The sequence below is a fragment of the Bos grunniens genome, chromosome 2 (genome assembly GCF_055505025.1).
Source record: "Bos grunniens cultivar Pamir isolate PY7600 chromosome 2, Bosgru_T2T1.0, whole genome shotgun sequence".
Classification (NCBI taxonomy): Eukaryota; Metazoa; Chordata; class Mammalia; order Artiodactyla; family Bovidae; genus Bos; species Bos grunniens.
In genome coordinates, this window is record NC_141166.1 from 89,633,555 (window position 1) to 89,648,815 (window position 15,261).

Consider the following 15,261-nt stretch of genomic DNA (forward strand, 5'->3'; position numbering starts at 1 on the left):
TCCTAGTTCGGATATCCTTCTCCTGGGGATCACAGCTATTTGCAAGGATTAATTTAGTATAGATTCTCCAGGAGTCCATCAATGGTTTGGTCTTTATTTTCAGCACTATAATAGCTAACAGATATCAGCCGGCTCTCTTGGCACTGCCAGGCTGAGCACCATTTACTGAGCAGGTGCTTTGTGTGGCCCTGTGCTCATGTACTTCATGTACATTCTTTCCTTTAACCTCACAATGGTATCAGCCCATCATATTTTGGATACCCCTTTCAAGTAAAGGACTTCAAGCACAGAGTGTGTCTGATTTCATGCATACACATTTCCCAAGTAGGAGAAATGCATAACTGAGGAAGATGCTTAGGGCTCCTCAACAAGCCCAGAGCGGGGAGAGAGAGAACAGGAACATCAGAGCACAACTTGCATTTACTTTCCTGATGATTCTCAGGTTAGCCCAGGTGGCATCACCTACCAGGTTGGCCCAGCCAAGATCACACACAGAGTGGGAGGATCCTAAATCACAGGGGATCACACACTCCACTGACTGAAACCAACATGCAAGAAGGGCTGGGTCCATGTCACGTGGGTGAGACCCAGAGGGATTCCTGGGTTCAGCCTCACCTACTAGTGCCAGTGGCTGTCCCAAGGCTGTCCCTGTCACAGTCCCGGGAGGGACACCAGCCTCCCCACCCACCATGGAGGGAGTGCAGCTGGAGGAGGGCACACTGGGTGGGGCATCCTCTGTGGCTTTTTTCTGGGTTGGCCTTGCCCAGTGCCAAGTGGCCAGCCAGGCCATACCACATCTTAAACACCCATCTGTGCAGGACTCACTGATGAAGGGACATGGGGTCCAGGCCTTAAGAGGGTTGAGCCTATTGTTCAACACAATAGGGGAGGGGTGGCCTTGACCTCATCTTAAGAGCCTCCAGTTATGGCTTCTGAGGTTTAATGTGCAGTCATTGAAGAATATAGAAATAGTTACAAGGAGGAATAGTCTCTATACAACTTTAAAGTTGTACAGTGTTTCCTGTAGTGGGCTTGAAATGGATTTCTTTAATGAGTCTGGAAATTAACATGTTAGTAGCAGCATCACACATCATCTCCTGTGTGTCTGTGTGTGAGAAGACTATTCATTTGTTCAATGAAACACTTACGAAATATACCACACTCTTTCTATCCTATTCTAACACGTCTTTGTTTTTGAAACTGTCAGGGCCTCAGTAAATACAAATGGCTCAGGTCACACCTGACCTTTGAAAAGCTGGGAAAGGCCATGGATTAGAGAACTCAGAGCAAACCCAAGCCCTACTTCTGCAGAAGGTCAAGACTTCCCATCCACAAGTCCCCCCACTCAGCTCTGCTATCAGCTGTGGGATGTCAGGTCAGTCGCCCAAACTCTGGGCTGTGCCTGAACAGGGTGGGGCTGGCAGGACAGCATTGTATGTCCGAGTTCCTCTGCCTGTAACATCTTCAGGAGGTAAAGATTTTCCAAAGGTGCCCCTAAGACCTTTGCAGACCTCCCACAAGTCAGCTTCTCGACTGGCACTGGGAGGGAGGTACGCAGTACAGAGAGGATGGGTGGTCTGGAAGCCAGGCAGCTTGACTCTGGGCTCTCTGACAAAGTGGGAGGGGGGACGCTCCAGCAGACTCTGGCCTGGGGGGACCAGTAAGAGGCTGGTCACGCCTCAGTTATTCATCAGCCCTTAACTGAGCACCTGCTCTGCCCTTGGTTTGTTCACCTCTAATGATTCATCAAGGACAGGAGAGTTTGCTGTCCCACCTGGGGCTTACAGTCTCCAGGTGGGGAGGACATCACTATCTGAACGACCTTATTTATAGTTTAAAGTCATTATTTTAAAAAGGATCATTTGAAGTGCGGATGGGAGGGCAGAACGATTAGAAAAGGCCTGTCTGAGCTTTCCAGTTCTGAACTTGCCCTTGGCCCCATCAATTTAACCCGGAGGCTCTCGGTTCTTGATTTCTACAGCCCACAAAGAGAAGGACTGGCCTCTCCTTTTCCTGTTCAGGGGTTCCGGCTCCCACGCTCCGTGATCCATTTCCCCAATGGGCCAGACTGTGTGGAAACGGTCTGTGTGTGAGCCGGGTCCTGGCTCCCCGCCCCTCCCAAGCACTAACTGTCCCAGGTGTCACTTATTACGGGGCCGCCGGGGCCCCGCTTCCACCCCGCGGAGGATCTCGAAGGAGTCCCGGGCTGCGGGCTGCGGGCAGCGGGCGGGGCCCACCTGTCCCGGCCCTGCCCCGCCCCTTCCCGGGCGCCCCAGGTGGCTCGGGGCGGGGAGGAGCCGCACCCCGCCCCGTCCCTCCCTGCGCGGCCACACCAAGGCCGGCCCGCAGCGAGTGCGCTCTGCGCTGACTGGGATCTGAGAGCCGAGACCCGGGCTGGCGCACGGAGGCCCGGCGAGCGCGGCGGTGCAGGTGAGCGGGACAGGCGCACCGCGCTGGGGGCGGCGGGCCCCCCAGCCTGGTCCCTGCGGGGCCGCGCGGCCGCGGTGGGCAATGCGGGCGCCCCTGCCCGGCGCCGCTGGGGAGTGGGGGCGCCGGGGGCGCGGCACAGCTGAGGGGTCGGGGTCGCGTCGCTGCCTGGGGGCAAACAGCTGCAAATATCTGCCCCGGACCCGGGCGCGGGGACATGATCCGGGCTGCGCGGGTCTCTCAGCGGCCCAGGCGGCGCGGAGGCAGGGTTTGCCGGGAGCTGGTGGGGAGAGCAGGGGGGCCGGCTGCTGCGGAGAGCGCGGAGCTGGGCGGGGGGGAGCCCAGGGCGAGCTCCCGCCTCTCTCTCTCTGCGGTGCTTCCCGGGCCCGCGCAGGTGTCACTGTTCCTTCTGCCCTGGTCTTTACTTCTGGCGCTGGTGTTGAGAATCCGACAGACACCTGGGTTAGCTACCTGCGGCTTCCAGAAAACTGGGTATGCGAGGCTGCCCTGACTGCAGGGGGCCGAGGTTGTCAGGGTCCATCCAGGTCTGTGTGTCCTGGGGCGCTGTCGGTGTTGGGGTGAAGGTGGAGGGCTGCGCTCCATCTCACAGGCCCTGGCCATCAGAGTGATAAAGTGGAAAAAGTATAGAATTTAAATTCTAGTTACTAGCTGTATGGCCTCGAGTAAGTTACTTAATTTCCCTGATTCTGTTTGCTCAGAGGTAAGAAGGGTATTATAATCATCACAACAGTTAAGTTATAAGATATTTGTAAAATCCATAGTAGGTTGCTTGATGAGAATTCTCTCCATTTTTTTTCTGTATCTAGTTAATGTAACACTTTGTGCCTCCCAGAGGTTCAAATTCATTTCTGAACAGAAGAGAAACAGATGAGGTTCAGATTACCCTCCTTTAGGAGGAAAGGCAGTGATCATGGTGTGTGTTTTGTTCCCCGAGAAGGCAATGGCACCCCACTCCAGTACTCTTGCCTGGAAAATCCCATGAACGGAGGAGCCTGGTAGGCTGCAGTCCATGGGGTCTGGAAGAGTCAGACACGACTGAGCGACTTCACTTTCACTTTTCACTTTCATGCATTGGAGAAGGAAATGGCAACCCACTCCAGTGTTCTTGCCTGGAGAATCCCAGGGACAGGGGAGCCTGGTGGGCTTCCGTCTATGGGGTTGCACAGAGTCGGACACGACTGAAGTGACTTAGCAGCAGCAGCAGGCCTCCTCCAGGCTATCTTAATTGCCACCACCATCCTAGAAGCCAGGTTTTGAGAAGTGACAGCGCACAGGTCCTGAATGTAGAAGAGATGGTAACAGTTTGCTTTCAACATTATTGACTGTATTTGTCAGAATTCTTTTCTTTGGGTTGTGTTTTAGTCACTTGAAAATTGCCTTATGCTATATTGAAATTGCGGAGAAGGTGATGGCACCCCACTCCAGTACTCTTGCCTGGAAAATCTCATGGATGGAGGAGCCTGGTGGGCTGCAGTCCATGGGGTTGCAAAGAGTCAGACACAGCTGAAGCGACTTAGCAGCAGTAGCATATTGAAATTGATTGAGTTACATAAATGAAAAGGCTGAGGGTTTCATCTGCAGGCATAACTTGATCCCGGGCACACATAAGGTGGCATGGCTTTTTCTCTCTCTCGTATGTATCTTAGCTCTTTCCCCCCACCCCCACCCCCCATGTTGACTCCTTCTTCATATGGAGTGATAAAAGCACTGGCACCTTCAGGCTTATCTGTTCCTTTGTGGGAGGGGTAGGGGGGATGTCTTTCTCCTCTTCCATCTCCTCCATCCTAACAGTAGATCTTATCGATATACTAGACTAAAACTGGGCCAAGCCATCTCCGTGGACAGGGAGTGGGTTTTCACCATAAGAGTGGGTACTTTGCTCAGGTGCCACTGTGATAGACAGCTCCACCCCAGCTTCCGGGGATTGGACGAGGATAGTTTCCAATGAGATGTCTGACTTCCAGGCAGATAAAAATAGGACCTGCTCATTGTACTGTCTCAGCCTTTGCTCACCACCACCTAAAGGAAGTCTTTGGTAGGATGTAGACAGCCTGTGTGCCATATTCCATCTGTCAGTTGTCAAGGCTTATCCAAGGCATGGAAGGCGTCCTGCATATTCATCCTTTGATTTCTTATTTTGCTGTTTGTTTGTTGGTTCATTCATTCACTCAGCATTTAGTAAGTGCCCAGTGTATGGCAGGGCCTCTGCCAAGGGTGAAAATGTTTGCTTTTGAGAATTTCACAGTTTAGTTGGAGAGGCAGATGTGCAGATAACAGAGTCTGTGTTTAACTATCTGGGGACAACCAAAGCCTTCCCAAGGAAACTAGTTGAGCTCTGAATCGGAGATAAGTAGAGCTGCTCTAGGAAGAAAGTTTGAGGGACTTCCCAGGCCAAGTGGTGGGTACTCTCTGTTGTAAGTAATATTGTTTAGGTTATGGGACTGTTTGCTTAAGAAGTCTAGAGGTGGATGGTTCAAAACAGCCACAGTTTTGGGTTGGCTTCTTGAAGATTCTCTAGGTTTCTGTCCTGCCACAGGGTGACTGGAGCTCCAACATGCCTTCACATGCTAACATCTAAAACAAAAAGGGAGGGAGAGGGCTTGCTTTCCAGTGATTATCTAGACAACAAAAGTCATAATTTCTCAGAAGTTCCCTATGTTCCCTATGGTCATGTGTCCATGCTCAACCATCAGTGGAAAAGGAGGCAAGCGTGGCTGTGATTGTCGTGGCCAAGCTGTGCTCTGGAGCTGGGGGAGGGTCACCTTCCCTGAGCACATCGGTGCCCATATCTGAAAATCAGAATTCTGTTAGCTAGGCAGAAAGCGAAACTGCCTGTCAGGCTGTTAGGTAGGCAGTCATCCGAGTCTCCCAGAGGTGGTGACAGATGATGAAAGACATGGCCTTGTGGGCAGACAGGAGAAGCTCAGGACAATAGGAGACGTCTAGGGTGTGGCCGAGGGAGGGAAGGGGTTGAGGTTGGAGGCTCTGGTAGAGACAGGAGAACCACTCTGGGCATCACTAAGAAGCCTAAATCTTGGTCCCATCCCTCAAAGAACTTATGCTTAGAACCTGGTGAAGCGTTTGAATCTTTCATACTTTCATAGTGACAGCAATGATGGCTCACTCTATGGGGGTAACTGTGGGTGGTTTAGGTGGAGGAGTTTAGGGCGGGGCTAAGTATAGTTAGAAAAAGCCTCACAGCTGGTTCTGCTGTGCCTCCCACCCGCCAGCACCCTGGCACCCTCTCCTCATCCCTTATTGGGAACATCTGCTCTCAGTCATGACTTTTAAGTGTTGTTAACTGTCTTCAAACTAACAGCTGGTATTTGGTGAAGATGCAGTTAGCAGTAGGTCCTGGATTAGAGAATGATTCTCCTGATGATAGTCCAGTGAGTAGATACTTTATAACTCTGTTCAGTAGGAAACCAGCCTCTACTGTCCTCTGCTTTTGGAGCATTTCTCCTGTTTGCATTGAAATTTGAAGTGAGCTGCTGTTTGTTTCCATTTGACATGGTGGACACGGTGGGCGTTTAGCATTTGATTGGGCCACAGGGTGCTACTTCTCATGATCCTTCATCCTCAGTATCTACTTAGCATAGAACTTGGCAGAAAAATCTAGTCACTAATCCTGGAAGAAAGGAGGGAGTGGAGGGCAGCATATTTTGTTGTTTCCATCAGCAGTCCTGCCCAGGGTCCCTGAAAGTGTGAGGGGATGAAGTAGAGAGATGCCTTGGGCAGTCAATTCATTCACACATATTTATTGAATACCCACTGTATGGCAGACACTGCTCTGGGGATTAAAAAAGTATATGAGAAGGACACAGTCTGTGTTCTCATGGAGCTCACACTTTACTGGAATGAGATATATTTGTTTTGTCTCCTGTGTCAGGTGATGAGAAGTCCTATAATGAAAAATACGTTAAGAGAAGACTGCAGTAGTGTTGAAACAAGCTGTGCATAGTGCTGGAAATCATCAAGGTTTAGTATCTTTCTGGTTTCCAGCAGAGAAATATGGCTTGCGCAGGTATGGTGTTGGTGTTGGGGAAGAAAGACCTTCACGTGGAGGAAGAGGATTATGTATTGAATAACTTGATCTTAAAGAATTTCCTTCATGCAGAATCTCTTTGTTTGCTATACCTCATTATCCCCAAAATGTGATTTTTAATGACTTACAAAACATGGTGCCAGGTGACAAAATAAGTGAAGAAATATGAGCAAAGGGAAAATAAGGGTCATTTCTTTCATCATGGTGTTCCATAATTGTTTAGATTTGGTAGCAGGGGAAGAAAGAAGTAGGGTGATTAAAAATGATTCATACTCAGGGTTCATTGTTTAAAAGGTGACAGTGTAAAGTTTCGATGTCCCACAGTTATAACTCATTTGGGTGTGTGTGAAAAGAGCTAGTTTTATTTGATAGGAAAAAATAGTCTCTTTATTAAAGTTGTGCATGCAAATTATCTTCTGAGTTCAAAGAAAATTAATAGTTTTATTTTTATAGGCCAGTTTAAAGTGCCCAAAGGTTAACAGAGATCAAAAGCCTAATTCCAAAATCAAAGCAATATAGTATAAAAAATTAGTGAGAAGTTGAGTTTGGTCTGATTACTAGCTGGGAAAAATAAACAAATTCAAATAAAAATTTATAAAATAGAAGTGTTATGCAAAGGTAATTTTGAATACCTATTTTTATTGGGTTGTTTGTTTTCTTATTGAGTTTTGAGCGTTCTTTACATAATCTGGGCTTCCCTAGTGGCTCAGATGGTAAAGAAACTGCCTGCAATGCGGGAGGCCTGAGTTCAATCCCTGGGTCAGGAAGATCCCCTGGAGAAGGAAATGGCAACCCACTCCAATATTCTTGCCTGGAGAATTCAATGGACAGAGGAGCCTGATGGCTACAGTCCATTGGGTCACAAAGAGTCAGACATGACTGAGTGACTGATACTAATACTACATAATCTGGATATATATCTTGTGTCAGAAATGATTTTCAGAGAAATTCTCTCAGCCTGTGCCAATCTTTTTATTCCCATAGCAGTGTCTTTCTTAGGGCAAAAGCTTTAAGCTTTGGTAAACCAGTTTATCAGTCTTTTCTTGTGGAAGTTTTCTACTACATTTTCTTCACGGTTCTGTGTTTTACATTTAGATGTAGGATTCATTTCGGGTTAATTTTTGTGTAACATGTAAACTGTGAGTCAGGCAATTTTTTTCATAGCACGTGGAATTCTAGTTCTTTCAGCACAATTTGTTGAAAAGACTATTTTTTCCCTATTGAGTTGTCTTGATATTTTGTTGATAATCGGTAAGGTTATAATCAAAGGTTTATTTTTGGATTGCCAGTTTTATTCCATTGATCTTAATGCCTGCTTTATACCACCACTGCACTGTCTTGATACTGTGACTTGATGATAAATTTTGAAAGCAGGTAGTATAAGTCCTCCGATTTTATTCCTTTTCAAACTCATTACGGCTCTCCTGGTTCCTTTGCCTTTTCATGTAAGTTGTAGAGATCTACAAAAAACCCTGCTGGGATTTTGAGTGGGATTGCTTTGTATCTATAGATTCATTTAGGAGGAACTGACATCTTTAGTTCCAGTTCATGAACACAGTATGGCCTATCTCTTTATTTCTGTTTTTATTTTTCTATCAGCATTCAGTAGTTTTCAGGATATAGATCTTCCACATGTTTTGTTAGATTTATACGTAAATGTTTCACTTCTGATATTGTTTTTGTTGCTCATATCCAGAAATACAATAGATTTTTGTATGTTGACATTGTATTCTGTTACTGTGCTAAAGTCAGTTATTGTTGTAGGTTTATTTGTAAATTCTTTGGGGTTTTTTACATATGCAGTCATATCATCTGTGAATAAATACACCTTTATTTCTTCCTTTCCACTCTGGTTGCCTTTTATTTCTTTTTCTTAATCAACTGGTTAAGAATTCTAGTTGAATGTTGAATAGAAGTGATGAGAGAGAATATCCTTGTTTTGTTTCTTATAATAAGAGCGAAATAATCTTTCATGATGAAATATGGTGTTAGCTGAGTTTTCCACCTGAGGTTAAGGAGTTTCCCTTTTATTCTAGTTTACTGAGTTTTTATTATGGATGGATTTTGAATTTTGTTGAATACTTTTTTTCCCATCTGTTGACAGGATCATGTGATTTATTCATATTCACTGTGGTGAGTTCAGTTCAGCTCAGTTGCTCAGTCGTGTCTGACTCTTTGTGACCCCATGAATCGCAACACGCCAGGCCTCCCTTTCCATCACCAACTTCTGGAATTTACCCAAACTCATGTCCATTGAGTCGGTGATGCCATCCAGCCAACTCATCCTCTGTTATCTCCTCCTCCTCCTGCCCCCAATCCCTCCCAGCATCAGGCTCTTTTGCAATGAGTCAACTCTTCACATGAGGTGGCCAAAATATTGGAGCTTCAGCTTCAGCATCAGTCCTTCCAATGAACACCCAGGACTGATCTCTTTTAGGATGGACTGGTTGGATCTCCTTGCAGTCCAAGGGACTCTCAAGAGTCTTCTCCAACACCACAGTTCAAAACCATCAATTCTTCATCACTCAGCCTTCTTCACAGTCCAACTCTCACATCCATACATGACCACGGGAAAAACCATAGCCTTGACTAGATGGACCTTTGTTGACAAAGTAATGTCTCTGCTTTTGAATATGCTGTCCAGGTTGGTCATAACTTTCCTTCCAAGGAGTAAGCATCTTTTAATTTCATGGCTGCAATCACCATCTGCATTGAGTTACACTGATTGCTTTTCAACTGTTGAAACAGCTTTGTGTTCCTAGGATAAATCCTACTTGATTGTGATGTATTTTTGGAAGAGACTCTGTAGGACTGCTATTATTTCTTCCTTCACCGTTTGATAGTGTTCGTTAGTGAAACCATCTTGGCCTAGAATTTTCTCTGGTAGAAGGTTTTTAAACTACAAATTTAACTTCTTTAGTAGATATAGGAAAATTCTGGCTACCCAGTTTTTCTTGATAAGTTTCAATAGTTTTTATTTTCCAAGGAATTGGTCTTCTTCACCTAAGTTGTCAAATTTATAGATATAGAATTGTTTGTGGTATTCCTCTATTAGCCACTTAATGTCTTTGGGATCTGTAGTGATGTTCCCCGTTTCATTTCTGATACTGGTAATTTGTGTCTTCAATAATTTTCTTAGTCTCTCTAGAAGTTTATCAACTTTATTGATCTTTCAAAGGTCCAGACTTTTATTTCATTGATTTTGTATCTTTTTCTGTTTGCTTTTTTCCTCCAAGCTAATTTATTTTTAATTGAAGGAAATTTTGTTTTCAATTTTATTGGTTTCTGTTCTAGTTTATTTCCTTCCTTCACCTTGCTTTGGGTTTAAATTACACTCCTGTTTTCTTAAGGGGTAAGCTCTTATTACTGATCTGAGACTTTTCCTCTGTTTTAATATATGCATTTAGTGCTATAAATTTCCCTTTACTGCTTTAGCGGCCTTCCACAATTTTGATAATGTGTGTTTTAATTAATTTAAAATGTGCAATGCTTTTTATTTTTTTAATATAAATTTATTTATTTAAATTGGAGGCTAATTACTTAACAACATTGTATTGGTTTTGCAATACATCAACATGAATCCACCACCCTTGTACACGTGTTCCCCAGCCTGAACCCCCTCCCACCTCCCTCCCCATACCTCCCTCTGGGTCATCCCAGTGCACCAGCCCTGAGCATCCTGTATCATGCATCGAACCTGGACTGGAGATTCATTTCACATATGATATTATACATGTTTCAATGCCGTTCTCCCAAATCATCCCCCCCTCCCTCTTGCACAGAGTCCAAAAGACTGTTCTATACATCTGTGTCTCTTTTGCTTTCTCGCATACAGGGTTATCATTACCATCTTTCTAAATTCCATATATATGCATTAGTATACTGTATTGGTGTTTTTCTTTCTGTCTTACTTCACTCTGTATAATAGGCTCTGGTTTCATCCACCTCATTAGAACTGATTCAAATGTATTCTTTTTAATGGCTGAGTAATACTCCATTGTGTATATGTACCACAGCTTTCTTATCCATTCGTCTGCTGATGGACATCTAGGTTGCTTCCATGTCCTGGCTATTATAAATAGTGCTGTGATGAACATTGGGGTACACGTGTCTCTGTCAATTCTGGTTTCCTCGGTGTGTATGCCCAGCAGTGGGATTGCTGGGTCATATGGCAGTTCTATTTCCGGTTATTTAAGGAATCTCCACACTGTTCTCCATAGTGGCTCTACTAGTTTGCATTCCCACCAACAGTGTAGGAGGGTTCCCTTTTCTCTGCACCCTCTCCAGCATTTATTGCTTGTAGACTTTTGGAAAACCCAGAGATAAATCCACGCACCTATGGACACCTTTGAAGAAGGAAATGGCAACTCACTCCAGTGTTCTTTCCTGGAGAATCCCAGGGACAGGGGAGCCTGGTGGGCTGCCGTCTATGGGGTGGCACAGAGTCGGACACGACTGAAGCAACTTAGCATGGACACCTTATCTTTGACAAAAGAGGCAAGAATATACAATGGAGAAAAGACAATCTCTTTAACAAGTAGTGCTGGGAAAACTGGTCAACCACTTGTAAAAGAATGAAACTAGAACACTTTCTAACACCATACACAAAAATAAACTCAAAAATGGATTAAAGATCTAAACATAAGACCAGAAACTATAAAACTCCTAGAGGAGAACATAGGCAAAACACTCTCTGATATAATTCACAGCAGGATCCTCTATGACCCACCTCCCAGAATATTGGAAATAAAAGCAAAAATAAACAAATGGGACCTAATTAAACTTAAAGGCTTCTGCACAACAAAGAAAACTATAAGAAAGGTGAAAAGACAGCCTTCAGAATGGGAGAAAATAATAGCAAATGAAGCAATTGACAAAGAATTAATCTCAAAAATATACAAGCAACTCCTGCAGCGCAATTCCAGAAAAATAAATGACCCAATCAAAAAATGGGCCAAAGAACTAAACAGACATTTCTCCAAAGAAGACATACAGATGGCTAACAAACACATGAAAAGGTGCTCAACATCACTCATTATCAGAGAAATGCAAATCAAAACCACAATGAGGTACCATTTCATGCCAGTCAGAATGGCTGCAATCCAAAAGTCTACAAGCAATAAATGCCGGAGAGTGTGCAGAGAAAAGGGAACCCTCCTACACTGTTGGTGGGAATGCAAACTAGTAGAGCCACTATGGAGAACAGTGTGGAGATTCCTTAAATAACTGGAAATAGAACTGCCATATGACCCAGCAAGCCCACTGCTGGGCATATATACTGAGGAAACCAGAATTGAAAGAGACACGTGTACCCCACCAGTGTTCATCGAAGCACTATTTATAATAGCCAGGACATGGAAGCAACCTAGATGTCCATCAGCAGATGAATGGATAAGAAAGCTGTGGTACATATACACAATGGAGTATTACTCAGCCATTAAAAAGAATACATTTGAATCAGTTCTAATGAGGTGGATGAAACCGCAGCCTATTATACAGAGTGAAGTAAGCCAGAAACAAAAACACCAATACAGTATACTAATGCATATATATGAAATTTAGAAAGATGGTAACAATAACCCTTTATGCAAGACAGCAAAAGAGACACAGATGTATAGAACAGTCTTTTGGACTCTGTGGGAGAGGGCTAGGGTGGGATGATTTGGGAGAATGGCATTGAAACATGTATAATATCATATGTGAAATGAATCTCCAGTCCAGGTTCGATGCAGGATACAGGATGCTCAGGGCTGGTGCATTGGGATGACCCAGAGGGATGGTATGGGGAGGAGGGTGGGAGGGGGGGCTTCAGGTTGGGGAACACATGTGCACGGGTGGTGGACTCATGTTGATGTATGGCAAAACCAATACAATGTTGTTAAGTAATTAGCCTCCAATTAAAGTAAATAGATTTATATTAAAAAAAACATAAAAACCATTCTTTGCTCATAGGTCATACTAAAACAGACTTTGGTTGCCATTTCCTTTTCCAGGGGCTCTTCCCAACCCAGGGATCAAATCTACATCTCCTGTGTCTCTGGCATTGGCAGGTGGATTTGTTATCTCTGAGTCACCAGGGAATCCCTAAAATAGACTTTGGGCTGAAGTTGGTTTGCAGGTTGTAGTTTTCTGACTCTTGCTTAAAACATTCAGTTACCTTTTATAGCAATTAAAAATAAAGAAGAATTGTATTTGACTTTTGTTTATTCTATTTATAGCACTTTAAATAGATCCAAGTTTCTGTCTGACATCATAGTCCTTCTGCCTATAAAACCTCAGTATTTATTGAGGTGTACGTCTCTTGGCAATGAATTCTCTCAATTTCTGTTGGCCTATTGCAGTTATTTCTTGCTCATTTCGGAAAGATATTTTCCCTAGGTAAAGAATTCTGGGTTGGCACTTTTTATACCTTTCAGCACTTCGAAGATGTTGCTTCATTTTCTTACTTGCATACCTTCTGACAAGGTGTCTTCTGTAATTCTTACCTTTGTTCCTTTGTATATAATGTTTCATTCTCCCCCACTGCATTTGAGACTTTGTTCTCAGTTGTCAGCTGCTTTAATACGGTATGCCTCTGTGTGTGTACGTGTGCACATGCATGCACATGCTTGGTATTTTTCCTCCATGGTGTTTTTGAGCTGCTTGTTTCTGTGGTTTTGTATCTGTCATTAATTTTAGAAAATTCTCAGCAATTATTTCTTCAAATATTTCTTCTTTCTCCTTCTGAAATTTTGACTACACCTACATTAGGACTTTTGGTATTAGTCCACAGCTATTGGACACTTTGTCTTGTTTCTACTGTTGAGAGCATCCTTCATTTCTCTTACTGTGTTTAGCATTTCAAGCATTTCCATTTGATTATTTCTTATAGTTTCTATGTTAAAATTATACATTTGACCTTTCATGTTGTCTACCCTCTTTTCCATTAGAATCTTTGACCACTGATTACTGTTATTTTAAATTTGGTGTGTCTGATAACTTCCCCATCTGTGTTGTATCTGAGGTCTAGTTCTGTTAATGGCTGTGTCTCTTGGCAGTGTTTTTTCTTTTTGTATGCTCTGTAATGTTTTGTCAAGACATGGACCTCTTGTGTAGGACGTTAGAGACTGAGATAGTTTTCATGTTTGGAAATGGGAAGGCCTCTCTCTTTCCACTAGGCTTTAGTGTAGGGAGTTGATCAGTCTGCTTGGGAGTTCACTGGATTCGCAGTTTGTTATGGGTGTACTTCTCCTCAATGCCCCACAGACTTGAGCTTCCTCTAGTGACACCTTGAGTTTAGGTGGGGGCTGGTTTGCTGCAGGGCTTGCCTCACTGTTTCGGTGTGAGCCTTGGGCCTCCTCGCGCCCTGTGCTCAGGGTGGTCCCTGTCTGTGCTCTGTCGACTCCCTCAGCAGGTTCCATTGGTGTTTGTTACTTGTGTCCCAGTGCATCTGCCTCGGGTGAGCAAGTGCTTGTCTTGTCTTTTGCTTCAGGTGCCTGGTTCTCAGATTCTGGGCTAGTTTGTTCCCCTGTCACCTCAGCTGTCTAATAGACTCAAGAGAGTCATGAACTTGCAGTTTATCTGTTTTATTTGTAAGCATGGGAGTAATGCTCTTTTCAGCTTTCTGTACCTGGAGCAGAATCCAAACCCTTGACTTGATGTTTTCCATCCACTTCTTTTTATGATCTTCAGGTACAATCCTGGTGCTGTTTTCCTTCCCTCTGTGCTTTATAAAATGTCATTTTTACATTTTACACATATAAATCAGTGGTTTACAACTCGTACCTGGGGAACGTGAAACAAAATACAAATCTTGGGCCCCAGTGTTTGAGTTGAGATATGCTGGGATCCAAGCATGGGTGTCTTTTACAAGTTCCCCAGATGATTCTGATGTACACCTAGGTTGAGAGCCCTCGGTCCAAGTATCACTTACAATGTTTCCTTTCACAGAGGTACTGTTCCAGTATAAATGACCAAATGAAATTTCACCTCTGTGACTTCATGGAGTTGTTTCCCTTCTAATTGTTCCTTCAGTGGTAATTAAGGGCCTGTGGTCTAGACTTGACCGTCTCATACATGGGGCAGATACTTAGAATTCTTCACATTTAACTTTCCACCAATGTGAATATCCTCCTTGACAATCTATGGCTTTGGCGCTGCTTAGAGTCTTTTAGAGGCTGGAAGCTGTCTGCCATTCACAATAATAAACCCCCTTGTGAGGCAGTTTCACTTGTTTGAGGTGTTTTCCTTCTTTAAATGTGTCTTTCTCACAATGTTTGTCTAATTCAGCCTTGCAAACTGTTAAGAAATCCATTTGTGTGACCCTGTGCTCATGCATGTGTGCACAGACATGTACACTCACTTTTATGACAAACATTTTATGAAACAGCACTTACTGCAAATGTTACCTCTAAATTGACCTCATGACCCCACTATGGGCTGTTTCTTGTAGGATGAGAAATGCTTACGGAGCCCATCTTCCATTAGACAAGCTTTCAAAACGTTCATGACCACTCTTCTGGCTCCCCAAGAGTTTTCATGTGCCTGGTGCTGTACTGGTTCTTTCAGCTGTGTTCAGCTTCCTCACTGCTCTGGCCAGAGTCCCACACTAGGTGGACTTCAGCACGTGGTGTCTTCTGCAAATGAATGGCCTCGTTCAGAGGCCAGGGCCCTGCAAATGGCAAATCAGTTCAGAGTAGAGAAGGTCCCTTGTTTTTCCATAGATAGCATTTCACTCCCCTGGCCCAAATTCAGTGGGATGTAAATTGAAGCCATCTCTTGAGGAACAT

General features: G+C 44.3%; 1 protein-coding gene across 5 annotated transcripts in view; it reads left to right on the top strand.

Moving 5' to 3' along the window:
• Positions 1–2,250: 2,250 nt before the first annotated feature.
• LYPD6B (LY6/PLAUR domain containing 6B) overlaps positions 2,251–15,261 on the top strand; it is a 236,945-nt gene continuing 223,934 nt past the window's right edge. Inside the window, exons 1-2 of one of the 5 annotated variants that reach the window (XM_086352692.1) lie at positions 2,287–2,430; positions 6,338–6,472. The gene's annotated coding sequence lies outside the window, so the exon portion shown is untranslated. Of the gene's footprint in view, positions 2,431–6,337; positions 6,473–15,261 lie in introns of all 5 variants that reach the window. The other 4 variants (XM_086352683.1, XM_086352698.1, XM_086352691.1 and 1 more) reach the window with 4 other exon arrangements.